Raw genomic sequence first — 26,514 nt, 5'->3', positions numbered from 1 at the left:
TTAAGAACTTTTCTACAGTGTGCCATAACAGAGCACCAGTAGCTTTGTAGGGTAGCTACCTTCATGAAACTATCATTGGCCAGGAGAGATCAACATATAAAGAAATTGTTGTAATTTATTTGTGACATCTACTGATAGCATTTTAAAAAGTCAGCTCTATATTGGAAAGGGCCTGTGATTTGGGTTCAGATAAACATGAATTCCAATCACAGCACCGATTCTATGATCCTATTTTCTTAAGCTTCTTAAACTTTTACAAATTAAAAAAAAATGAGGATAACACCAACCTCTTAGTATATGCACATTAACATATTTATGAACATAGAGAATTTTCTCCAAACTGAAGCACATTCTTTAGCTATTCGTTACCATGTCTTTATCTTTTCACCTAAAAATATATCATGGAGGTCACTGCAGTTCAGTGTAGATAAAGCTGCCACTTTCTTTTATATGGCCCAGAATATCACTGAACTCCCTACAAAGTAAATGTTCAGAGACTACATGCTTGGAAAATAAAACAGTAATGTTCGACCTGTAATCCATTAGATGAATATGTACTTTAACCACATTTCAATTGTTTTTAATTCCTTGCTATTATAAACTATAATGAATCATTAGCATGTTGCAAGTTTATCTACAGTAAAGCTCTGAAAAGCATAGTGCTTTTGGCAGAGTTATGTGGAATTTTAATTTCTACCCATAGAGATCGTAACTTTTGCAATCTCATTTGCAATGTATGACATTAATAAGGATCTTATTTTCATAAAAACGAAGGCTAAAGCTGAAAGCCCAGAACAAAAGATTCTGAGAGACTTTCCATTTCTATCGTGAGAGCATCATCCCCTAGACCCTTTCAACATAACCTGCTGAGATGAGCCAGTTCACCACAAGGGCCTCTCTCCTTGCCACAGCCATTTGATGATAAAAGGACTGGAAGATAGAAAGTGGTCACTTTGGACATAAGAATTAGAACATCCCTTCAAACTAGCCAAATAGACAATGACTGCCTCACCACCGCAGGTCACCAGTGAAGTACAAATGGAGTCACCTTTTTTCTTTCCTTCCTCCCCCCCACCAGCAGGGGAGAGAGGGCAGGTGTGCATGAGAGGAGGTCACATGTTTCTCATTTACTTTTTGTACTACTGAAGACACGATTATAGCCTGCTTTTGGGAGAGACTTTTTTTGTTTGGTTGGTTTATTTCGGAGACAGGGTCTTGCTCTGTTGCTCAAGCTGGAGTGAGGTGGTGCCATCATAGCTCACTTCAATCGACAGGGGATTTTTCCACCTCAAACTCCCAAGTATCTGGGTCTATTAGTGTGCACCACCACGCCTGGGCCTCCCAGAGTGCTGGAATTACAGGCGTGAGCTGCCATGCCCAGCTGAGAATAGAGCTTTGAATCAAAGCTTTAATGTGAGCAGAATGAAACCTTAAGAAATGAATAATTTTCTAGCAGCACAAGTAACTACTGCTGTGTGAACCTGGATTGTTACATGCCAAAGGGCTGCAACTTGCCATAACATTCTAAGTAGAACAACATGTAAGTTTTGGTTTGCTGCCCTTAGTTATGGAGGAAGACCAGGAAGGGACTTTTTAAACATATACAATAAGTTTTTCCTTTCTCAGATTGCTTGTCTGTGGTCTTCCATTTATACACCCTACCAGTGTGTGATTTTTCTAAGTGTGTGTTTTTTCATATTGGGGTCTGTTGGTGGGGAATAGAGGAGGGACAGCAGGCAATGGGGAGGTTGGGGAGGGATAAGACGGGGAAATGCCAAATATAGGTTGGGGTGGGGGACGGACATAGCTGAGGCTTACACAGGGTCAGGACCCTCCACATCGCTTTTAAAATCTGGTAATGGGAACCAAGCTAGTTCAGATGAAGTCTTTTCTAACTGTAAATAATTTTATTGCTGTACTTTTTATGACTGGCAGTACAGCACGCTTATTTACACCATCACCACAGACGTGTGTTGAGCTACGATGTTATTATACTGAAAGGATTTTTTCAGCTCCATTATAATCTTATGGGACCACTGTTGAAATGCAGTACATCATTGACTGGAACATTGGTATATGTCACCAACTCCACAGCAATTATGTAAAGACATACTTAATTTTGTTTCCTTGGACTCTATGAATATTAAACATACTGCTAATTGAAACAGCTTATATATTTTTTCTTTTTTCTTTTTAAAGATGGGGTTTCACCAGGCTGGTTTTGAACTCCTGACCTCAGGTGATCCACCCACTTCGGCCTCCCAAAGTTCTAGTATTACAGGCCCGGCAAGACAGCTTATATTTACTACCTATATTGAGTCTTCATGACTACAGTTCGCTGAAGTGTGTTGCTGAGAAATTGATCAGAGATCAATAAGAAATCCTTGAGGTAAGTCACCATGTTGATAGAATGGCTTTGGGAAATTTAGTTATCCTAAGTTTAAATATTTTAGGATTGAAAAATATAGATTTTTTTAAAGAATAATTTTAGAGCTAGAGGAAGTCTTGGAAATCATTTGCTCCAGTCTTTTTGTTTTAGACATAAAGAAGCTGAGGCTTAGTATTTTGAACAAGCTCCAATAATGGGGGCAGTATTAGTGGTAACTTTTATTTTCAGTTCTGGGTGCTTTCCACTGAACTTGTCTTTTGCAATACAGAGAATGGGGTAGACTGTCAAACAGGAGCAGAACTTGGGAAATAGGTAGCATGTGGATTTGGCCAACCACTGTTACTCGTTCCTACCTGGAAACTCACAGCAGTTAGGGGAAAACAAGGCAAACGACTTTCAACCCCAACTAATGTCTGAGAACTGTTTCACATGCAGACAGTCATTATCTGTTTAACTGGACCCATCAGCATCTCTCAAATCTATTCATGCATCCTGATTAGTAGCAAACATGACTGTGTAGCAGAGAGAGGCCTAAAAAAGATTCTTTCCCAAAGTGTGTATTCCCAGCAGGCATTATAGGCAGGAAGAAGAGACTAGGGAGTAATGCATCCTGAAGGATAAGGGCTTCAGGATGTCTTCCTCTTGGTAGTCACTGAAGTACATAAATGTGGTAATGGGAACCAAGCTAGTTCAGATGAAGTTAGTCTAGGGACTATGCATCCCCACACCCCTGGCTTCAGACCACTGTATCTGTCAGTAACCAAAGGTTACTGAAGAAGTAAGACCCTCTTGTTGATAGCTTAATTGTACATTTTTGTAAGTAAAAGGATAAATGCTTGAGGGGATGGATATTCCCTTCCCCAGGATGTGCTTATTTCACATTGCATGCCTGTATCAAAACATGTCATGTACCCAATCAAAATTTAAACAGTGGCTAAGGTTAATTGAGTTCACATACACATTGAAAAGTCTACTTCTAAATAGAATATTAGATCAACAAGACAGAAAATTAACTCGGATCTGCACCAAGAGGACGTAATAGACGTCTATAGAACTCTTCACCCTAAATCCACAGAATATACATTCTTCTCAGCACCACATCACACTTACTCTAAAATGCACCACATAAATCACTCCTCAGCAAATGCAAAAGAATGGAAATCCTAACAATCACTCTGTCGGACCACAGTGCAATCAAAGTAGAACTCAGGATTAAGAAACTCAAAACTGCACAAATAAAAAGAAACCGAACAACCTGCTACTGAGAGACTACTGGATAAATCATGAAATGAAGGAAGAAATAAAGATCTTTTCATTTGAAGAGGAGTGAGCATATAAAACCCAATAAAGGGCATCTGAAACAAAAATTCTATAAAACAAGAAAAAGATAATATCTTCAGAACTAAGAGGACAAAGCTTATCTATGAAAACAGCATCCTAAATCAAGATTTTTAAAAATAGAGACATTAAATGTACCAAAGAAAATTTTTGGAAGAATTCAATTTCAGAAAAATTAGAAAAGCATAAGCTATACCAGCATACATGTGGATGAAATGTTTACATTTCACAGATAAAGGGCAAAATGTTTTTAATACAATAATATATATTATAATTTTTAATATAATAATAATTATTCAAGCAGAAAAGGACGAGGATTCTGAGACAGCTGTATTTTTCCTCGTAAAATTCAGGAGGAAATGACCCAATACCTAGTTATAAGAGAGACACTATATGATCCTAGCATTTTAATCTAGCCAGTTTTTCCTTGTGTGTAAATAAAACAAAGACTGGAGGCGCTGGATTGTAGGAACCATGGCAGTGGGCGATGGTATTGCTCTATACCTTACTGCTGCACAAAAGTATTTTTTCTTGTTACATGATAGCTACAAAGGGAAGTTACTGTATTTGCAGGGAAATTATGGACTCAAAGAGATTCAAATTCTTTGAATAGATGCTTATAGAGCCTAAAATTTGCGCTATGGCAGCTCAGGGATGCTCATGACAGTTCTTTAATTATAAAAGTCTTGAGAGTTTGGGATGTAGATATTAGCAACGGTACAAGTTCTATGCCACATGGTGTTAAAATAGAGTAAGACACTAGCAATAATAGAAGTATGAAAAGACAGCTTTTCAATGATAGACAGTCTAAAAAATTAGGTCCACAGTTGACCTGATACTATGTAAAGTTTCATAAAAGGAAATATAATATTTGACACAAGGAAAGCAACAACCTCTCTCCACCAAGTCCCTGTGGGGATCTACTTGTGCTATTAGTTAAAGTAGCTGAGGCACTAGGAAATTGGACTGACTCTATTTCATTTTTCTTCAGGCACTTCTGATGTTGCAATGCGTAACTGTTTCTCCAACCAAAGTATAAGCTCCATAAGGGAAACATCTTTGCCCTGGTCACAAATGTTTAATTACTGCCTGAAACAGTTCCTAGTATGCAGTAAGTACTAGATAAATACTTGCTAAATACACATAGTTACAAAATTGGAAAAGTTAGGAGTACTATTTAAAAGATATATTTTAAATTAAACATGATAAACTGAGGTTATAAGCCTGGTATTTTATCATGTTTTATATCTCCGTTTTGATTTTTAGCTTTTTAAAAAGGAAGATTTTATAGAAATAGTTAAGGCTCCAAGAGTTCTCTTCCTGCATTATGATGAATTCAGAAACTATTACACTTGAATATTTTTATACTTGTATTTACTGATCATTGTACAGTTTTATTTCACTAGGTATTGTTTCTGAGGTTTATCTATGTTAAATAGACAGCACTTTTATTTTAAACTACTGTTTAGTATACTTAGTTTACTTAGTATACTACTGTTTAGTATACTTTAGTATTTTATGATTATGAATTCTCCTGTTAATGACTATTTAATAAATATAGCAACACAATTTTAATAGACATTTTTGAATATGTCACCTGTTGAGATTTTGATCATTGTATTTAATTTATAGATTAATTTGGAAATTGGCACCTTGATATTTCTCTACAATTATTCAGCTTTACCTAAAAGTGACATGAAGAGCATGACATTAGGACCCCATTGAACGAATTCATACAACAACAGCAACAAATTACAGCAAACGTAATAAGATGATGCAAAATTAGAACAAATGAACTGGTCTGAAAATATGTATAAAGGCAATAATAAAAGACAATATAACTCTTGGAAATAGCAACATTTTTTGTGACAATATGCTTATATTAAATGCAAAAACTAATAAGAGTTTCTGTAAGTTACAAAAAAAAAATGAGACAATGAAATATGGTTTAGACCTAAAACAATAATTAAGAAAGAAACCTGTGTACCATTAAAACAAAATACCTTGTGGATGTCATGTTTAGTTGTTGGTTTGTTGAGTTCTAATTTCCGCCAACAAATCCAACTCTCATTAAGAAATACTATTACAGTAACTAAAAACTTATTAAAGACAAAAACATTATTTCTATAAAATATCCTGGACTTAAATCGCCAGACAGACTAGCACAAGTGGCACAGAAATCCAGTATGTTTAAGATAGTAGTGGGAAAAATGTCAGTGAGAAAGACAATCATTTGATACCTGATGTGGAAAATCTTTTGGAACTTGAAATCAAATCCCAAACTTAAACAGAAAACATTTGCAAAAGATGTTACCGACAGAAGGTTTCTATCCTTAATGTATACAGAAGTCCTGTAAGTAAACTCTAAGTCACCAGAAGAAATTTAACTGATTAATTAATGTGTAACATTTAAATAAGGTATCTAGTATTGCCTATCACATTAGCATATACAACACCTAAGGCTGGAGATTTTGTGAAAAATATAACTACTCGAGTCTATTATTTATGGGAAGATGCAGTGATACCTTTTTTAGCCAGCTACATGTGTTTTTTCAGGTCCTTGATATTTGCTATGTCTTTGGCCTGCATGTGGTCAATTACTTTCTTGCAGTCCTTTTCTCCTGGGCTTCCCTGTTTACTTCTCTGCATTATTTATTGTTGCTTCTTTTGTCTCTTCTTTTAGCTTTTTGTTAAGTGCCATCCACTAATGTGAACTCTTGGCTTTCCACTCTCCTTCTGCTATCCTCAAACTTTAATCTTTTAAATATTTGTCTTGTTAGCACCTACCCTGATCTTAAGATGATTATCTTTTCAAGTTTTCATCTTAGTGGAACCTCAAAGTTGATTTTTCATATCCTCAAAAGACCTCCAAGTGCTTACCTTCCTATTATTTTCAACCTTGGTAACATTTTCCTACTGTTCAAGCTCAAATATTTGGCAATCACATGAGATTTCTCTTACTTTTACTTGTTGACCCTAAGCAGTAACTAAATCATGCCCATTGTTCTAGTCTTTATTTCATTTTATTTAATGGAACCTTAGTCCTGCTACCACTGTTAATACCTCCTTCTAAACCTGAGGGCTCTTACTGACCTGAGTAGAAATTTTAAATTCAATTCTAAGCTTTAGAAATTGTTCTCCTATCAGTTATAACTAAACTTACCTCTTACCACACTCAACGATATCCCTTTTTACAAGCCTTCCTTCCACATATGCAAATACTTCCACTTTCAAGCTCTGCCGTCTCTGCATAGCTTCCCCAGTCACTCCAAACAACACTACTGCTGGCCACTTGTAGCTACTCTATTCTCTCCATACCACTCATTTTGTATTCCTGTGATTTTCTACTGATCAAACCTATTACATCATGAAGTTACGCCAGAAGTGAAATAGTTTTAATGCTACATTTTAAAAATAAATCATTCTGTTATAAAGATTCATGCACACATATGTTCATTGCAGCGCTGTTTGCAATAGCAAAGACCTGGAACCAACTCAAATGCCCATCAATGATAGACTGGACAAAGAAAATATGGCACATATACACCATGGAATACTATGCAGCCATAAAAAAACGATGACTTCATGTCCTTTGCAGGGACATGGATGAATCTAGAAACCATCATTCTCAGCAAACTGATACAAGAACAGAAAACCAAACAGCGCATGTTCTCACTCATAGGCAGGTATTGAACAATGAGAACACATGGACACAGGGAGGGGAGCATCACACACTGGGGTCTATACAAGAACAGAAGACCAAACACTGTGTCTTTCCACTAATAGGCAGGTGATGATGAGCAATGAAAACACTTGTGCACAGGGAAGGGAACAACACTCATAGGGCTCGGGGAGGGGAGGAGAGGAATAACACAGCCAGAAATGCCTGATGTAGGTGATGGGGCAGCGGTGGGGGAGGGATGGAGACAGCAAACCACCATGGCATGTATGCACATATGCAACCATCCTGCAGGATGTGCACATGTACCCCAGAGTAGAAAGTACAATTAAAAAAAAAAGTATACAATTTTTAATAATACTATTGGTCAAACAGAATGACTGATACAAAAACTGGTCACTAAAATTTCAATTTTGGAGACGAAACCTAATCGTGACGCACTATATGTAGAAAGTATGTGATGGCCTCCAGGCCATACTGCCTGGGTTTCAATCCAGGCTTCGCTGCATATCTGCTTTGTGACCTTGAGCAAGTTACTTAATCTCAATTCCCACATCTGTAAAATAGGAGTAACAGTACTTACCTAATTCAATTATTGTAAAGATTAAATGAGTTATCACTTCTAAGTTGCTAGCTATTATTCTGGGGTTTTTTAAAAATACTTAACTATTCACTCTCTTTTACCTAGCAATTTTCTATAAACCTGCCTTACAGAAACACTTGGATAAATACACAAAAGCACATATGACTAACATTTGTAGAGGTGGGTGGATTACCTGAGGTCAAGAGTTCAAGACCAGTCTGGCCAACACTGTTACACCCCACCTCTACTAAAAATACAAAAAACTAGCTGGGAGCGTGGCACATGCCTGTAATTCCAGCTACTAGGGAGGCACAGTCAGGAGAGTTCCTTGAACCTGGGAGGTAGAGGCTGAAGTGAGCCGAGATCACACTATGGCCCTCCTTTCAGGGTGACAGAGCCAGACTCCATCTCAAAAAAACTAAAGACAACCTGTAAAAGTAGTACAATAGTGAGTACTTCATCATATATCACACAAAATACTGTGAATTCATACTCTTTTAGTGTGAATTCACACTAAAGAATGAAGGAACTCTATATGTTATATACAAAAAAGATCTATTTAAACATACTGCAATATGCAATGATACAGTTTGGCTATGTCCCCATCCAAATCTCATCTTGAATTGTAGTTCCCATAATCTCCCCATATCATGGGAGGGACCTGGTAAGAGGTAATTAAATCATGGGGCAGTGAGTTACCTCCATGCTTTTCTCATGACAGTGAGTGTGTTATCACAGTATCTGATGGTTTTATATGGGGCTTTTTCCCCTTTGCTCAACACTTCTCTTTCCTGTTATCATATGAAGGACATGTTTGCTTCCTATTCTACCATGATTATAAATTTCCTGACGCTTCCCCAGCCATGCTGAACTGGTCTCGGATATGTCTTTATTAGCAGTCTGAGACTGCACTAACATGCATGTTGCCCGATTTTAGGGGGAAGGAAAAAGTATTATACATGTATGACTGAAATTCTGGGAGAATAAACAATGCATACAGAGATGGTGTTGGCAGAATGTATTAGTTTTGCTGTCATACACTCTCATATTATCTGAATTGTTTCTAAGAAACACCTAGCACTTGTTAATTAAAATGTTTAAACATAAGAATCAGAAAAGTAGGGCAGGAAAATATAGATGGTAAGTTCAGTTCATTGATTTAAAACCCTGTGCTTTCCCTATCTGGTGAAAACATACATGATTAATGTGGTTCAGTCATTTTGACCAGGATGTTATCCATCCCGCCAAGCAACTGTCATAAACAAATTGCCAACTTTGTGAGCATGTGAGTAAGCAACTGAACAGTGTTGAGAGGAAAATTGGTAGTGTTCATCAATGGGTAGATGGAGCACAGTGATCCAATAATTGGTACCTGGGTGACAGCAGAAGACAGAACTGACTTCATTCCAGTAATCAATCAGGAATGCTCACTCAGCACAATACTCAAGCAGCAGCAGTAAAAAAGCCATTAAAAAAATGAAAAGAAATCAGCTTCCTTACGGACAACAATGCAAACCCATCTAAGACATGACCACACTTATCAGCAGCAGTTCCCGGGGTTCAGATCATTTGGCTGAGAACTCATTTAATATAAGAGACTTCACTGTGAGAGGAAAAAAGCACCCCAGAAACATTAGAAGCTAATATTGAAACTATCACTTTGAAGCAGCCACTCTGTAGGAAGCAGGAACACAGAAATTAACTATCCTACAGAAAAGGCAATAGGGCTTGGTAATGTACTGGTCTGAACTTTTAAATCAAGAATTGGTCTAGTCTAACATAATTCAGCAAGGACAGCATAGAACAAATAGAAGTTGTTTTTCGGGAAAGTATCTGGAATACATAGACATGATTTCAGTTTTTTGACTTATCTGATAATGCTGTTGTCTTTCAAAAGTGAACTTCATCTGTTTAGTGGAGAGAAACTGGCTTTTTGTCATCTCAAATAAATGCAAGGCATGCACCTTTTGAGGAGATCTTAAGTTATGAAATAAACACACAAAAATAAAAACAACTATTTGTCTGATATGGTTCCGTTCTGTGTCCCCACCCAAATCTCGTGTTGAACTGTAATCTCCAGTGTTGGCGGAGGAACCCAGTGGGAGGTGATTGGATTATGGGGGCAGATTTCCCCCTTGCCGTTCTTGCAATAGTGAATGGGTTCTCATGAGATCTGCTTGATTAAAAGTCTGAAGCGCCTCCCGCTTTACATTCTCTCTCCTATTCTGCCAAGGAAAGATGTGTTTGCTTCCCACTTGCCTTTTGCCGTAATTGTAAGTTTCCCGTGGTCTCCTGTCTCCTAGCCATGCTTCATGTGCAGCCTGCATAACTCTGCCTCTTGCCATAATTGTTCATTTCTCGAGGCCTCCCCAGAAGCCAAGCAGATGCTAGCCTTGTACTTCTCATATAGCCTACAGAACCATGACTCTATTAAACCTCTTATCTTCATAAATTACCCAGTCTTAGACAGTTCTTTATAGCCATATGAGAATGAACTGATACACTGTCCCAAGCATTTAAAAAATAAAAACGAAATCATCTCAACTTCCAAGTACTATATTCACTGCAAGGAATGGCACTCTAACAACTTGCTAAATTCAAACTGTGCTGAGGAACTCCCAGGTAGAAGATAGTTTTTCTTTCTAAAGAATGTGTTGAACTGACTCTGAAAAAGGGCAAACAAGAATGGAGAAAGAGAAATAACAAACAGTGTTCTGAAGTTTAAACACTGGCGTCTAGTAATTTCTGTGGCCCAATACATCCCTGCGATCTGTGGCTTGGTTCTGTCACATTCTTAACATTCATTCTACTCTTAGCCTATTTGGTATCATACCTCTGTCACCATCAACCATAGTTGCATTCATAACACAGGGTTTGTCATAAAACTAGGTATCAGCCCCTTTAAGTCAAATTGAATATTTTTTAAAGCTTTAAAAAAGTAAATTAACGATTACAAGATAATGTAAAATGCCATTTTTTTTTTCCACAAAAACTTCCCTGATTTCTCCACAGGAAATCGTCTCTTTAGAGACCATGACTGTTTATAATTCATTTAAAGCTTAGTATTTTCTATTTTGCTTGTAGTCATTTGCATACAAAATACACATATTTCCAATTCGGTAAGTTGTAAGCTCTCCGAGGACAGACTATGTGACATACTTATCTGTGTAATTCCTGTGGCTAACTCAGCACCTTCAGCTCCTCTTTGTTCTAGTAGTAACAGAGCACAGCAGAGAGTTTGAGAACCACAGGCTCTGGGGTCAGATGCCCAAGATTGACATTTAGCTCCTAACTCAGCATGACTCTGAGGAGTTCCTTAGTCTCTTTAACTCTTAGTTCCTCATTTGAAAAATGAAAGTTTTTTCCTCTTAATGGTACTATGACGATTGAACAATGTAAAGCACTTAGTACAGCGCACACAAGTCCTCAAACGGTGGTGATGAACATTATTTCTACGGCATACTCACTCTGAAACCAGATACGTTCAGAACTCTGGGTCTGTGTAGTGCACTTGCATAGCTGAAGTTTCTCTTTTTTAAAAATTAAAGCTAACTAAATGACAAATTAAGTTTGACTCCCTAGGTTCCCCTAACAAACCTCTGGATGAATCATAGGATCGTATGATCGCTGAAGTTATCTACTGATCAAATATGGAACACAGGCATTCTTAAATTTATTTTAAAATAAATTTTTTCAAGTTATAAATTGGTTTTGTCAAATCTTGGAAAACTTTGCAAAGCTTGTCATATCGTATTGTGTCATTGTGAATAAAATTCCAAGTCTTAGGTTCTTGCTAGAAATCTGTGCTGAAAAGCAAGGTACTGATTCAACTTCAGAGAAATGAAATGTAGACTCTAAGAAGATCTGTTACAATGACAAGTAATAGAATTTTTGCTTACTGAATGTGCCTTTCTTTTATACTTTAATAACAATGACAAAGCATTAGCCAAAGACAGATTTGTTTCATTTTCCAAAGGCTTTCTTACCAGAAGTGGGAAACAGGTGTAGCCTAGCAATGCCATATAATGGTTTTACACACAGATGCCTTTGGCTTCGTAAAGAAGGCAGAGACAGACAATGCTCTGCCCAGAGTATAACAGTCGGCTCCTTGCAAAGTCTTTGCAAAGACTTGTCATCCATAGTTGCAAGTACCACTGGCCAAATGTCTATGAATGATTGTTTATACTGAGAGTAAAGGTTCATGAATTTTGCCTGTTATTAAGGAGAAAGAGGAACAGCATATTGCAAGCAAAGCATTTAAGCCATCGAATAACAGAGTTTGACCAGATCCTGCTGTGTTCTAGCTGCATCCTGGTTGACTGAATTCAAGACTAACTCAGTCATCATCCGTCAAACATTCACTGGGCACCCGCATCTCAAGCACTAAAACTTGTTTAGGATGATTCCTGACCCTCACTCTATACTGGAAACACCCAAGGTACTTTAAAACAAGGGCGGGCTCCATGCCAGGAGAATTTTGGGAGTAGAACTCCAGCATCTACATTTTTTAAAAAGGTGCTCTAGGTGGCTTTGATAGGCAGCCAAGGTCAAGAACTGCAAGTATAGGGGCACCAAAACAAAACAAAGTTTCCATGAGAGCTTCTAAGCTCCTGGAAGGATAGAGAAGTAGGCAAAATCCAGTGAGATCTCTGCTATGACAGGCAACACAACGGGCCTTGGAAGCACACAGGAGGACCACCTCATTCAGACTGGGGTTTGGCTCAGAGTGCTAGGGTAGGCTTACAACCAATTTGAGTGATTCTACACTGCACTGTTCAAGCTGTCATTCTAAGGACACTGGGCCCTCTTGGGACTCAGCTGTCTGATCCAGTTAGCTGCCATTGAGACAAACTGATTGCTGATGGACCCTGCCCTGGGGCCACTGTTTACCTGTTTGTGAGATTCCCACTGATCACTTCTGCCTTCACCTTTACTACCCAGCAGCTGTTGTTTCTTATGTCAGGCAGTGAATCCTAACTCTGAGCTGGGACTAAACCCCCAAGGAGTTCCCCTGCTGATGCAACATCCCTTGGAGATGAGGAAATTACCCATCTCAACATACAGAACAAAGCTTCCCCCCACTGTCCCCAGTTATACTTTATTTTTTAAGTTTCGGGGTACATTTGCAGGATGTGCAGATTTGCTAATTAGGTAGCCCTGGGTCCAGAGCGTTTATTAGGTTTCAGACTTTACATTTTAAGCCAAGGAGAACTCCACTTTCTTTGATTTCTCCTGCTGTCTACTATGGCGGCATTCCTCTTCAAAGTCCCATCAGAATAATAACATCTGGACAAGTTCTGCAGAACACAGCTGCCACAGTACTGCCCTGTGCTGGCACTGGAAGAGGGTGTTGAAGTGGAAATATTATCCAACCAGAAATAAAGTGGACTTAGAGGAAATGCTCACTGTACAGGTGACAAGACCAGACCAGTGGGGAGTCTGACTTTACAGGAGTGGCCTTTTATTTTCTGGAATCAATATTTGCAATTGGAGCTTTTACTGAGGAATCAGGGAGTTCTCCAGGAAGATTAGCCCCTTGAAGAGAGAGGTACTAATGATCCCCAAAACTGCTACTGCCTCTCTCAACATAAAATGTTTATAATAAACTAAGTACCTAAACTCAGATGTGTTACAGGTGGTTATTTTTTTTTTTCCTGGTTTAAGAAAAGTAATTTCAAACTTTGTGTTTCTTAATTGAAAAACTGAAAGTATCCTACAGGTATTAGGTGTACAACTAAATACATTTTAGTTTATCTACATGGTGGGAAATTATGCATTCTTTAACTCATACTTTCAGACATTACAAATAACACGTGACAGTGTCATCGGGCTGCACTGTGATATATACAATGAATGCCAGGACATGGATGACAACAGAGGCAAACGAGTCCAGTGTAGGGTGAAGAAAAGGCCGACTCCATAAAGAGGTGGTCACGAGTTCTGCTCTCGCATCAATAAACTGAGGGTGAAAGCATCAGAAGCAGATCAACGCCTGGAAAACCAAGCACCAGGCATCTGAAGCCAGAGGAGATCATGGGCTCTGAATAAGTGGGAAAAAACATTTAGAGCTGCACTGGAAAAAAAAGAGTTGAAAGCCTGCACTCAAAGTCAGCTAGGAAAAAAAAAATCATGCTCAGGTGTAAGCTTTCACTAAAGTCTATCGAGACAGAAGTTCTTTGCTTTGTGGCATCTTCCTCTGTCTCCCAGACTAGAGTACAGTGATGCGATCTCAACTCACTGCAATCTCTGCCTCCAGGTTCAGGTGATTCTCCTGCCTCAGCCTCCCAAGTAGTTGGCATTCCAATTGTCTGCCACTACACCTGACTAATTTTTGTATTATTATTATTTTTTTTTTGTAGAGACGGTTTCACCATGTTGCCCAGGATGGTCTCGAACTCCTGACCTCAAGTGATCTGCCTGCCTTGGCCTCCTGAAGTGTTGGGATTACAGGTGTGAGCCACTGCACCTGGCCAGTTGTTTATATTTTTGCTATCCACATGTGAACGATTTCAAGGGTGGGAATGCTTACAGATCCACACTGGAATATGATTTTCTATATATGTCTCCGAATGAATGCAGTGCTGTGAACAGTTCTGGCAGCAATATAACTGTGGAAGAATGAACGACCAGATAAGCATCTTTCAATATACAGAGTGTATTCTTCAAAAGCTGCCAGTCAAGTGATTTGTGTCAAGTGTTTTTCTCAAGAACCGAGGAATCAATGCCTTCAAAATGCATTCAATATGATTAAAAAAGAGTCATACTTGTCAGAATGCTAGGAAGATGTGTGAGAGATGGCAGCCCAATTTTTGGATCCTCCCAAATCCACACGGAAACACTCAAAGCAACTACTTATTGAAGCCAGAAACCCAAGGAAAACATTGACCATGAGATAGGTGTCAAGGTAACTCCTTGAATCCCAAAGTTGCAGAATGCAGGAGGTGCCACCAACAGCCATCAGTTATTTCTGTGATTGGTGTCTATGTGGAAGAGATGCATGGGAATGGAAGAAGGACTAAAGAACAGAAGCACCAGAGCCTCTATGAAATCTCCCCACTGATCCTACCTATCATCTTGCCTCAATGATAAAACCTGAGTCCAGTCTTTGGACACAGAGGCCAACTTGCAGGAACACAGAAGGACATGCAGAATCAGACTGTCCAATCTCAATCAGAAAAATCCAGGCTGTCGGAGACTCTACAATGGAGCAATGCTTGCTCTTAAAGAGATATAAAGTATAGAAGGGACTTGTAAATTCAAGAGACTTTAAAAGACATTACATTTAGGAAAATGTCTTTGTTCTGTGCTGTATGTTACAATAAAGGTTAATATACTTAAACATAAGATCTATTGATAATCTCAAAATAAAAATATTATAATGTTTAGAGCTTCCTCTAAAATATGCTCATGCCCTTACCATGAAACTAGAATATTTTAAAGCATATAATCTACTGATCATCTCTAAATATGAAAATATTCCACCTCCTTGATTTTATAACTATGGTGGCCACTTAAAAGCTATTTCTGTGTCTCACTTCAGTGAAAGTATGGATGGAAGGCACAGGTGTCTCTGAGAGAGGATTTTCTTCCTATTCTTGTTCTAACTCTGTCTCACTGTCAGCCCAGTGAAATTAATCTGTTGTTCTCAGAGAATTAGAAACAATTGTGTTAGTTAAGCTGAGTAGTGTGTTAACAAGCTACTATGGTCATTAAAGTGTTTCGGAAATAAAATTATCCCCTTCTACCTCCAGACTCCACAACTACATGGAAACCACTACAGGGTTGCTTTCTTTGGATGTTTTCTTGGTTCTCAGAGGCCCTTGAGGAGCTCATTCCTTTCAACACCTGCTAACTGAGGAAGAGACAGTTGCCTGTTCAGTCTATGCCAGAATAAAATGGCCAAGAGAGGAGCTAGCAAGGAGGGCAAGGAGAGGACTGGGGAGCTGGCTGTGGGCTCACAGAGGGAGGGAATTATTACCAGGAGAGTGCAAGCCACTCCTCGGATTTTTCAAAGATGGGGCAGTGGTTGGGAGAGACGGAAAATCACTGTAACAGATAGCAGAGACCAGGCCATGCTCCTCCCCAGTACTTCTTACCTTTGCCTGCTCCTACGTCTCCATTTTGAGGAGAAACAGGTTCTTAAGTGAATGGCAGTGGACCTAAGGATGGCATCTGGATGATTTTATTTCTTTCTTCCTATTGCTAAACTCCTTTGGAGCAGGGGACAGGATGCCTGAGATGGATGCCTGAACCACTCAACCAGGTCCCCAAAGGGAAAAAGCATAGGCATAAGGAACAGAGACCGTCTTGTACTCTCTGTGATCATCAGAATTTGAATGAACTTTTTCCTGCTGAGAGAGTGAAAGTTAATTTTTATTAGCCTGTGGAAGACTCTGATGCAAGTCAAACAATTTCTGCACCACTTTGCCCACATTTTGTGACTGTCTTTTCTTCTGAGTATGACTATTCAAATCCTACCCAAGTTCCCCTGTTCCTCTATGGTCTTTTGCGTTCTACCATCGAGAGCTCTCCCTTTCCTTTGATCCACAGCACCGTCCTGTAATTTTCTTGTAGTTATGATTTGGGTTTTAAGCAATTTTGTTTCTGGCCTTTTGGACCAGGAGATTATCTTCTCTTTGACATTAAAAACCCCATTACCCTCTGGATTCCCTGTGGCATGCAGAAGAGTTCCTTGTATATAGGTCACCAATACATGTTTGTTGCGTATTTAACTTATTTTACTCATATTCTTTGCATGACATATTAAGTGTCTTTGGAACTAAAGAATTGTGAGAATGTAGGAGTTTACTCTGGCTTAGCCCATTAGCTCAAGCTTGTCCAACCCCTGGGCCACACACCGCATATGGCCCAAGACAGCTTTGAATACAACCCAACTCAAATTTCTACACTTTCTTCCAACAATGATATACCATTGTTGGAAGCAAGTTGAAATCACTATTACACACACACACACACATATATATATAGAGAGAGATTTATTTTTCGCTTATCAGCTATCATTAGTATTAGTGTATTTTATGCGTGGCCCAAGACAATTCTTCTTCCAGTGTGACCCAGGAAGCCAGACAATTGGATATCCATACATTAGGCTATAGATTACCTGAAAGTATGGGCTAAAGCATATGTATCCAATGCTGTATCATCAATATCTAGACTGGTGCTTGTTCCATGATGGACACACTTAACATTAGTCCCATGAATAAATAAATGATCCATGTATGGAGTTTCCTTAAGGTATAAAATATTTGTTTTCAAAGATAAAATACTTCTTTTGTATAAGAAAGAACTAAAAAACCAAACACTGATTGGTAAGAATAATCCGTAATTCAGACATGTTATTGATCAATAAATATCTGAAAAATAAGGTACCAAAAAAGTGAATTATAGTCAGTATTCGGATCTGACAATTGTTATGCATTTAGCAATAGGAGAGTACCACGGGGACAAATAAATCTAAAAGGAGCCCTATAATCTAACTTAATCTACCTGAGCTCATTTTTTTTTTTTCTCGAATTGGACCTTGTTGTAGCTTATCTGGCCTGCTCCCCTATACTCTGAACACATCTTGCTTATTCCTTCATCTTTGCCTTTGACGATACCATTTTTGTCTTCATGGAAAAATCCTCTCATCCCTAAATCGTATGCCTTCATTAAAATCCCTCCCAGATTCTCCTTTTCTACAGAGTGTGTCCTAGATAAAAACACTATTCTTGTGTAATTTAGAGAAGTGTCACTTTGATAAGGTCAACGAACAGTCCCGGGTCTGCCACGTTCTCACACAAATATGTGTTACCATGAAATGACACTCTCACTGTTCCACACTTATTTAGGATGCCTTGCCAAATCAGATCAGAAACTATTTGGGAGTAGGAATGGTATCCATTATTCTCTCTGTTCCAAATCACCTGGTTGAGTAAGAGGTTGATAAGTGGTCATATGCCTGCTGTTTTAGACTCTGAAAATTTCTTCCTAAGAAAACAAAAGTACTCAAAACAATTACTACAAAAACAAGAGAAGTTAATCTTTCCAATGCCTCTAACTTAAGTGGCCTAGATGATGATTGTTCTCTTTAGGTCTACTTGCAATGGTTGGGAAGAAGTGGGAGAGAAAGGAGAGGAGATCTTAATTTGTTCACTTTGTAAGTACTACTCAAGAAGAAAACAAACAGATGTCCTTCATTTCCATACAGGACAGAAACATATGATATAATAGGTTTTACACAGACCCAGAGAAAATTTGTCTACATGTGGGGAGGAATTTTTCACTGTACAACTAACCACTGAAGTAGGCTACTTAAAGGAAATTCCTAAAAACAGTATAGATGACCATGTGTTTTTGGGTAATGGGAACATTTTACTATTATAGGACCAACCGCTCCCTTGAGGCCCCTCCACTGCCCTGGATCCATAATGAACAAATATCGTTGGAAGAAGTCTTACTTTGGGAAGTTAGATAGTCTTGCTGGAGTGAAAGAAATAATTCTTACCATTTTTATCCACAAATAACATAAAAATGTTATTTTGTAACAATGATTGCAAACAGATACTGAACAAATAGAGATTACACTGCAGGTTTACAGAAGACACAAAAAGCAAAAGAAAGCAAAAAGGCATCAAATGCACAGGAAATTGTTCAGGCTTTCTGTTTTCTTGTTCTGTACGTCTGAAGCTGGCATAAACCCTCATGTTTACTAGAAAATGTCCTGAATGTGGAATCTTGAAGTAGGGATTTGTATCCTAGTCAGTAATTTGATTATTTAATCTCTCTAAACCTGTTTTTCCTCATTGATAAAATGGGAATAATAATATTTACCTATATATGTGTGACCAGATGCTATCATGAATATAAATATATTTGCCAAAGTAAAGTGAGCTATTATTGAACTGTATGATTATTATGAGAGATTAGGTGGAGAAAAGTAGAATATGATTAGATACTATTTTACTATATTATTATTATTTTACTGCAGCACAATTGCTGATTTTCCATTTAATACTTCTTGAGCACTTGGTGCCAGGGATACAGAAATGAACAAAACAAATACTCCTGCTGTTACTGAAGGAAAGCAAACTCTTATCAAATATGTGTATGTTCCTCAACACAATACAGCTAACATTTTCTCAGTTCTGGCTAGATGACAAGTGCATGAATATTTCTATATAAACTCTCAGAGCTTAATCTTTTTGCCTAAGATATTTTCTGACATGGCAACAGCCCAAGTTTTCTTTTAAAAAGGGGGAAAATTTAGCATGCTTAGTAAAAGTTATGACATAAAATTAATAAAAATTGATTCAGTTTTTACAACTTCAACTTTACAGTGCTTGAACGAAATCAATATAAGTTGAATTCTTTTTGGAAAACTTCAACTCTTCCCAATGCTGCTTCCTTCAGGTAGATTCAGCAGAACTTTAACCCACCCAAATTATATGTCCTGTGCCTGGATGTGCCTCTGGAGAGTGTCAAACTGTCTCTGAATATGGACAGGTTTTCACTCAATTTAAAAAATCCCACAGCAGTATCATAGAATTCTACAATTAAAAAAGGGCCTTAGAGGCTACGTCTTCCACTCATTGTAGGAGTCTTGTACAATATACCTGGAAAGTTTTGACCAGTCTTCAAGCTTGACTACTTTCTATCGTGCAAACATCTAAAAAAGGTATTATATTCCTTTATTAGGTAGCTCCAATGTTTATTATGTTGGTAAAATGTTAAGACAAAGTCTGTATCCCTGGATCACATTTAATGCCTCAGTTCTGAAAAAGTCATTGTGCTCCATGAAAATTAGGTATTGGAAAATTGCTTATATTAGCTGGCTATATTTTTAGACACACAGAATAAAAATTGTACATAACGTATTTAACACCTGAAGTCATCGTTAATGTTGGTAGTCTCCTCTGATCTCTGACACTATGTGTTAATACATTATTCACTAATTTATTTACTCAAATATTTCGAGTTCTTAGTATGTGTCATGTAGGTTACCGGTTCATGAAAAAGATCAAAATTCAATTCTTTATTGTAATTATTATGTTTTACACATTGGGGACTCTCTTGCCTCTTCTGCAGTATCTGAGCGAAGATTCTCCATGCCCAGTGATCTTCCTTCTCCCTCATGTCCTACCCCAGACATATCTGGGTTCATAAGCACAGGACTACAACCCCTGGGCTAAGTAAAATAAACCCCTTACATGCACAGAAGTTTTGGCCTGCAGGTTTGGTGGAATGTCTTTCTACCAGAGGACCCTGGATTCCGAAGGTATTAAGCTATCTCCTAATGCACCTGGTAGGATTCTTCACTAGCACACTGCTATTGTCCTCAGCTCTTACATTCCTCAGCAGGGGTCCCTAACCCTCAGGCTGTGGACTGATACTGATCTGTGGCCTGTTAGGAACTGGGCTGCACAGCAGGAGGTTAAGTGGCAGGCAAGAGGGCATTACCACCTGATCTCTGCCCCCTGTCACATCAGCCAGCATTAATTCTCACAAGAGCATGAACCCTATTGTAAATTGTGCATGTGAGGGATTCTTATAAGAATCTAATGCCTGATGAGCTGAGGTAAAACAGTTTCATCTCAAAACCATCCCAACTGGTTTTGGGATGAAACTGCCCAAGATGAATACTAGTCTCTGGTGCCAAAAATACTGGGGACAGCTCTTCCTGAGGAAGAGACTTCCCAGTTGTGTTAGTCCATTTTGTATTGCTGTAAAAGAATACCTGAGACTGGGTAGAAGAGGTTTATTTGGCTCACAGTTCTGCAGGTGATACAAACATGGCACCACCATTTGCTCACCTACTGGTGAGACCTCTGCAAGCTTTTACTCATGGTGGAATGCAAAGGAGAAGCAGGTGTGTCACATTACAAGAGAAGAGGGAGGTCCCAGACTCTTAACCAGCTCTGGTATGAAATAATAGAGTAATAAGTCACTCATTTCCATGGGGAGGGCACCAAAGCCATTCATGAGGGGTCTGCCCCCATAACCCAAACACCCCCTATTAGATCCCTCCTTCAACATTAGGGGATCACATGTCAACATGAGAGTTGGAAAACAAAAAACATCCAAATGATATCCCCAGTCATCCTACTTGTGCATTGCCTCCCCCATCATGGTCATATTTGACCCTGGTGGTGCTCTCATTTGACCTCTTGAGTTATTGTTGTGCATGTGTGTGTTCATATGCATATCAGAGAATAACTCCTTCAAGCAAGCTTGGGACTTACAGTCACTTAAGTTTGCATCATGATCATACTCTTTATTTATATTTCAATTCCTAGAAGAAAATCCCACGAAACTTAAAACAACAAAGCTGACCTCCATAGTCACCTTCCTTGTAGGAAATGAATTATCTAAAATTCGCAGGGAGCCATATTTGTTATGTGATATAGAAATTATTCTTTTTAATGTAGCACTTTTGGTAGTTGGGATAAGCATATTTATGTGCCATGAAAAAATACAACTTTCTGGTAAACATAACCTCTGAGATAGAACTTAACATCTATTTCTGGTTTCAACCTTCAGAATCAGTATCTCAAATTATGTCCAATTCAACTAGACTCAGTCATGCTGAGTATTGGACCAAAATTACCAATGATCTTAGTTAAAACACGCAAACCAAGCCCAAGACAACCAAAACACATATTGAAGGCATTTTTTTCTAAGTTCTTAACAGTATTTTCATATTTAGTATTTCTTATGCTCTGAAGAAATATGTTACCTACTTCATGTAATCATATAAGAGACTGAGTAGTATAATGAATGGAAAATTACCTTTCAATGATTTGGCTACATTTCTTTACAAGATCAAGCCCAATTCATTGGAAAATTGAATCTGTCCAAATAAGCCAAAGAATGAAACAAACCGAAGCTGTCCAAGAATTCTGAATTATTCCTGGAGAAACTGTTATGTAATTCCATCACTAAAACCACGCTTAGCACAAGAAGTAGGGGATGTATTTCGAATGTAGTTTTAGTGACAAAATAAGATCTGAACATAATTTCCTTAAATAACTTAAAATAATCACAAATTCCCTAATTAAGAATCTACTTATGGATCAAGGCAGATGAGAGGCACGACTACATTGCAGATCCAGACAGAGCAGCATGTGGAGGCTTCCATTGTGAATTTTAGTTCCAGATTGACTGAAAGAACTTACCAGCAATCTTGAGAGAACCCACAGACCCTCTGAAGGAAGCAGACTACTCCTGCAGGACCTGGGAGACACTCCAAATACTATGAGTGCTCCGACTGCAGAAGTAGAAAAGGGAAACTCTCCTTTCCCAAACACACATCCCCACTTGAGAAGCTGAAGTTTGGGGAAGGAAAACTTCGGGCAAACTTTTAAGCCCAACTTGCCCTCTACCTGGAAACAGACTCATGGCTGTTACATGGGGCATGGTGGGAGTGAGACCAGCCCTTCAGTTTGTGTGGGAGCTGGATGAGGCCTGTGACTGCCGGCTATCCCCCACTTCTCTGAATTGGTGAAATTCATCACAAAAAGATCTTTGCCAGACAACCTGCATAACTCAGCAGAGGCAGCTATAATCCTCCTAGGTACACAACTCCAGTGACCTGGGAACCTCAACCCCACCCCTGACAGCAGCCACAGCAAGATCCGCCCAAGAAGAGCCTGGGCTCAGACATGCTTAGCCTTGCCTCCACCTGATGGTCCTTCCCTACCCACCCTGATAGCAGAAGACAAGGGCATAAAATCACAGGCGTTCTAAGGCTCCATCCACCAATAATCCCTCTCCACACTACTACAGGTGACACTTTCTGGAAAGCAGCACCTCCTGGCAGTAGGCTAACCACCTCAAAAATAGAGCTTTAAACCACCAAAGCTAAGAACCCTCATGGAGTCCACTGCACCCTCTGGCAACTCCACTGGAATATGTGCTGGTTATCTATGGCTGAGAGACCCATAGAGGGTTCATATCACAGGACTCTGTGCAGACAACCCCCAGTACCAGCCCACAACCGGGCAGACTCAATGAGTGACTAGACCCAAAAGAGAGACAATAATCACTGCAGTTCAGCTCACAGGAGCCATAGCCACAGGAAAATGGGGAGAGCACTACATCAAGGGAACACGCTGTGAGACAAAAAGCTGGAACAACCACCTTCAGCCCTAGACCTTCCCTCTGACACAGCTTACCCCAGTGATAAGGAACTAGAAAACCCTGGTAATATGACAAAACAAGGCTCATCTATACTCCCCCAAAATCACACTAGTTCACCAGCAATGGATCCAAACCAAGAAGAATACCTGATTTACCTGAAAAAGAATTGAAGAGTTTAGTTAAGTTACTCAGGGAAGGACCAGAGAAAGGAAAAGCCCAGTGCAGGAAATCCAAAACATGATACCGGAAGTAAAGGGAGCAATATTAAAGGAAATAGATAGCTTAAAGATAAAACAATCCAAAATTCAGGAAACTGTAGAAACAGTTTTAGGAACATGAAATGGTCTGCAAAGTCTCAGCAATAGAATTGATCAAGTAGAAGAAAGGAATTCAGAGCTCAAAGATAAGGTTTTTCTCATTAACCCAACCCAATAAAGACAAAGAAAAAAGACTAAGAAAATATGAACAAAGCCTCCACAAAGGTTCAGTTTAGGATAAATGACCAAATCTAAGAATAATTGCTATTCCCGAGGAAGAAGACAATTCTAAAAGCTTGGAAAATGTATTTGGGGAAATAGTAATTGAGGAAAACTTCCCTGGCCTTCATAGAGACCTAGATATGCAAATACAAAAAGCACAAAGAACACTTGGGAAATTCATCACAAAAAGGTCTTTGCCTAGAGACACTGCCATCAAGTTATTCAAAGTTAAAATGAAGGAAAGAATTTTAAGAGCCATGAGACAGAAGCACCAGATAACCTACAAAAGAAAACCTATCAGATTAACAGCAGATTTATCAGGAGAAACCCTACAAGCTAGAAGGGATGGGTGCCCTATCTTCAGCCTCCTCAAATGAAACAATTATCAGCCAAGAATATTGCATATAGTGAAACTAAGCATTACACATGGAGGAAAGATAATCATTTTCAGACAAACAGAGGTTGGCACAATTCACCATTACAAAGGCATCACTACAAGAGCTGCTAAAAGAAACTCTAAATCTTGAAACCAAATCCTAGAAACACATCAAAAGAGAATTTCTTTAAAGCATAAATCACACAACACTTATAAAACCAAAAATATAACTTAAAAAGTAAAAACAGAACCCAAACTGTGCAGGCAATGAAGAGCATGACCAATGCAATGATACGTCACATTTCAATACTAACATGGAATGTAAATGGCCTAAATGCTCCACCTTAAAGATACAGAACCATAGAATGGATAAAAACTCACCAGGCAACTATCTGCTGCCTTCAGGAGCCTCACCTAACACATAAGGACTCATAGAAACTTAAAGTAAAGGGGTAGAAAAAGGCATTTCATGCAAAAGGACACCAAAAGCAATCAGAGGTAGTTATTCTTAGATCAGATAAACTGTAAAGCAACAGCAGTTAAAAGAGACAAAGAGGGACATTATATAATGATAAAAGGCCTTGTCCAACAGGAAAATATCACAATCCTAAACATATATGCAGCTAACACTGGGTTTCCCAAATTTATAAAACAATTACTAATAGACCTAAGAAATGAGATAGACAGCAACATAACAATAGTGGGGGACTTCAGAACTCCACTGACAGCACAAAACAGGTCATCAAGACAGAAAGTCAACAAAGAAACAATGGATTTAAACTATACCTTGGAACAAATGGACTTAACAGATATATACAGAGCATTTCATCCAACAATCACAAGATACACAACCTATTCAACAATGCATGGAACTTTCTCCAAGATAGACCATATGATAGGCCATAAAACCAGCCTCAATAAATTTAAGACAATTGAAATTACACCAAGCACTCTCTCATACCACAGTGGAATAAAACTGGAAATAAACTCCAGAAGGAAACTTCAAAACCATACACAAATACATGGAAATTAAATAACTTGCTCCTGAATGAGCTTTTGATCAAAAACGAAATTAAGATAGAAATTTAAAAATTCATCTAATTCAGTGACAATAATTATACCACCTATCAAAACTTCTGGGAAACAGCTAAGGTGGTGGGTGATAAGAGGAAAGTTCATAGCCCTAAATGCCAACATCAATAAGTCTGAAAGAACACAAACAATCTAAGGTCATGCCTCAAGGAATTAGAGAAAAAAGAACAAACCAAACACAAATCCAGCAGATGAAAGGAAATAACCAACATCAGAATAAATGCAATTGAAACAAACAAACACACAAAAAATACAAAAGATAAATGACACAAAAAGCGGGTTCTTTGAAAAGATAAATAAAACTGACAGACCATTAGCAAGATTGACCAAGAAAAGAGGGAAAATCCAAATAATCTCACTGAAAAACAAAACAGGAGATACTACGACAGACACCACTGAAATATAAAAGATAATTGAATGAAACTATGAACGCCTTTACACACACAAACTAGAAAAGCTAGAAGAGATGGATGAATTCCTGGTGAAATACAACCCTCCTATCTTGAATCAGGAAGAATTAGATACCCCAAACAGACTAGTAACAAGTAGCAAGATTGAAATGGTAACTAAAAAATCACCAACAGCAACAACAAAAAAGTCCAGGACCAGACAGCTTCACAACAGAATTATACCAGATATTCAAAGAATGGGTACCAATCCTTTTGACACTATTGCACAAGACAGAGAAAGAAGAAATCTCCTTAATTCATTCTATGAAGCATCACCCTATTACCAAAACCAGGAAAGGACACAATGAAAAGAGAAAATTACAGACTGATATACTTGATGAATATACATGCTAAAATCCTTAACAAAATACTTGCTAACTGAATCCAACAACATACCAAACAGATAATCCACCACAATCAAGTGGGTTTGATACCATGGATGCAGGGATGGGTTAATATAAACAATGAATAAATGTGATACACCACATAAACATAATTAAAGATAAAAATCACATGATCATCTCAATAAATGCAGAAAAAACATTTAACAGAATCTAGCATCCCTTTATGATTAAAACTCTCAGTAAAATCGGTATACAAGGGACATAACTTAACGCAATAAAAACTATCTATGACATACCCACAGCCAACCTAATACTGAGGAAAAGGTGAAAGCATAACCTCTGAGAATGGGAACAAGACAAGGATGGCCACTCTCACCATTTCTCTTCAACACAGTACTGGAAGTTCCAGCCATGAAAATCAGACAAGAGGACATAAAGGACATCCAAATAGGTAAAGAGGAAGTCACACTGTCCCTGTTTGCTGACAGTATGATTGTCTACCTTGAAAACCCTATGGACTCCTTCAGAAAGCTCATAAAACTGATAAAATAATTCAGCAGTTTCCAGATACAAAATCAATGCACACAAATCAGCTCTTCTATACACCAACACCGACAAAACAGAAACTCAAATCAAGAACTCAACCC

The 26,514-nt window shown here is 38.4% G+C and overlaps 1 protein-coding gene across 2 annotated transcripts in view; it reads right to left on the bottom strand.

Moving 5' to 3' along the window:
• Positions 1–26,514, bottom strand: part of UNC13C (unc-13 homolog C) — a 625,259-nt gene that overhangs the window by 5,666 nt on the left and 593,079 nt on the right. The window lies entirely within an intron of this gene.

The sequence above is a fragment of the Cebus imitator genome, unplaced genomic scaffold (genome assembly GCF_001604975.1).
Source record: "Cebus imitator isolate Cc_AM_T3 unplaced genomic scaffold, Cebus_imitator-1.0 Scaffold154, whole genome shotgun sequence".
NCBI classification, from domain to species: domain Eukaryota; kingdom Metazoa; phylum Chordata; class Mammalia; order Primates; family Cebidae; genus Cebus; species Cebus imitator.
The sequence above is the reverse complement of the archived record's forward strand: the minus strand, read 5'-3'. Positions and strand labels throughout refer to the sequence as shown.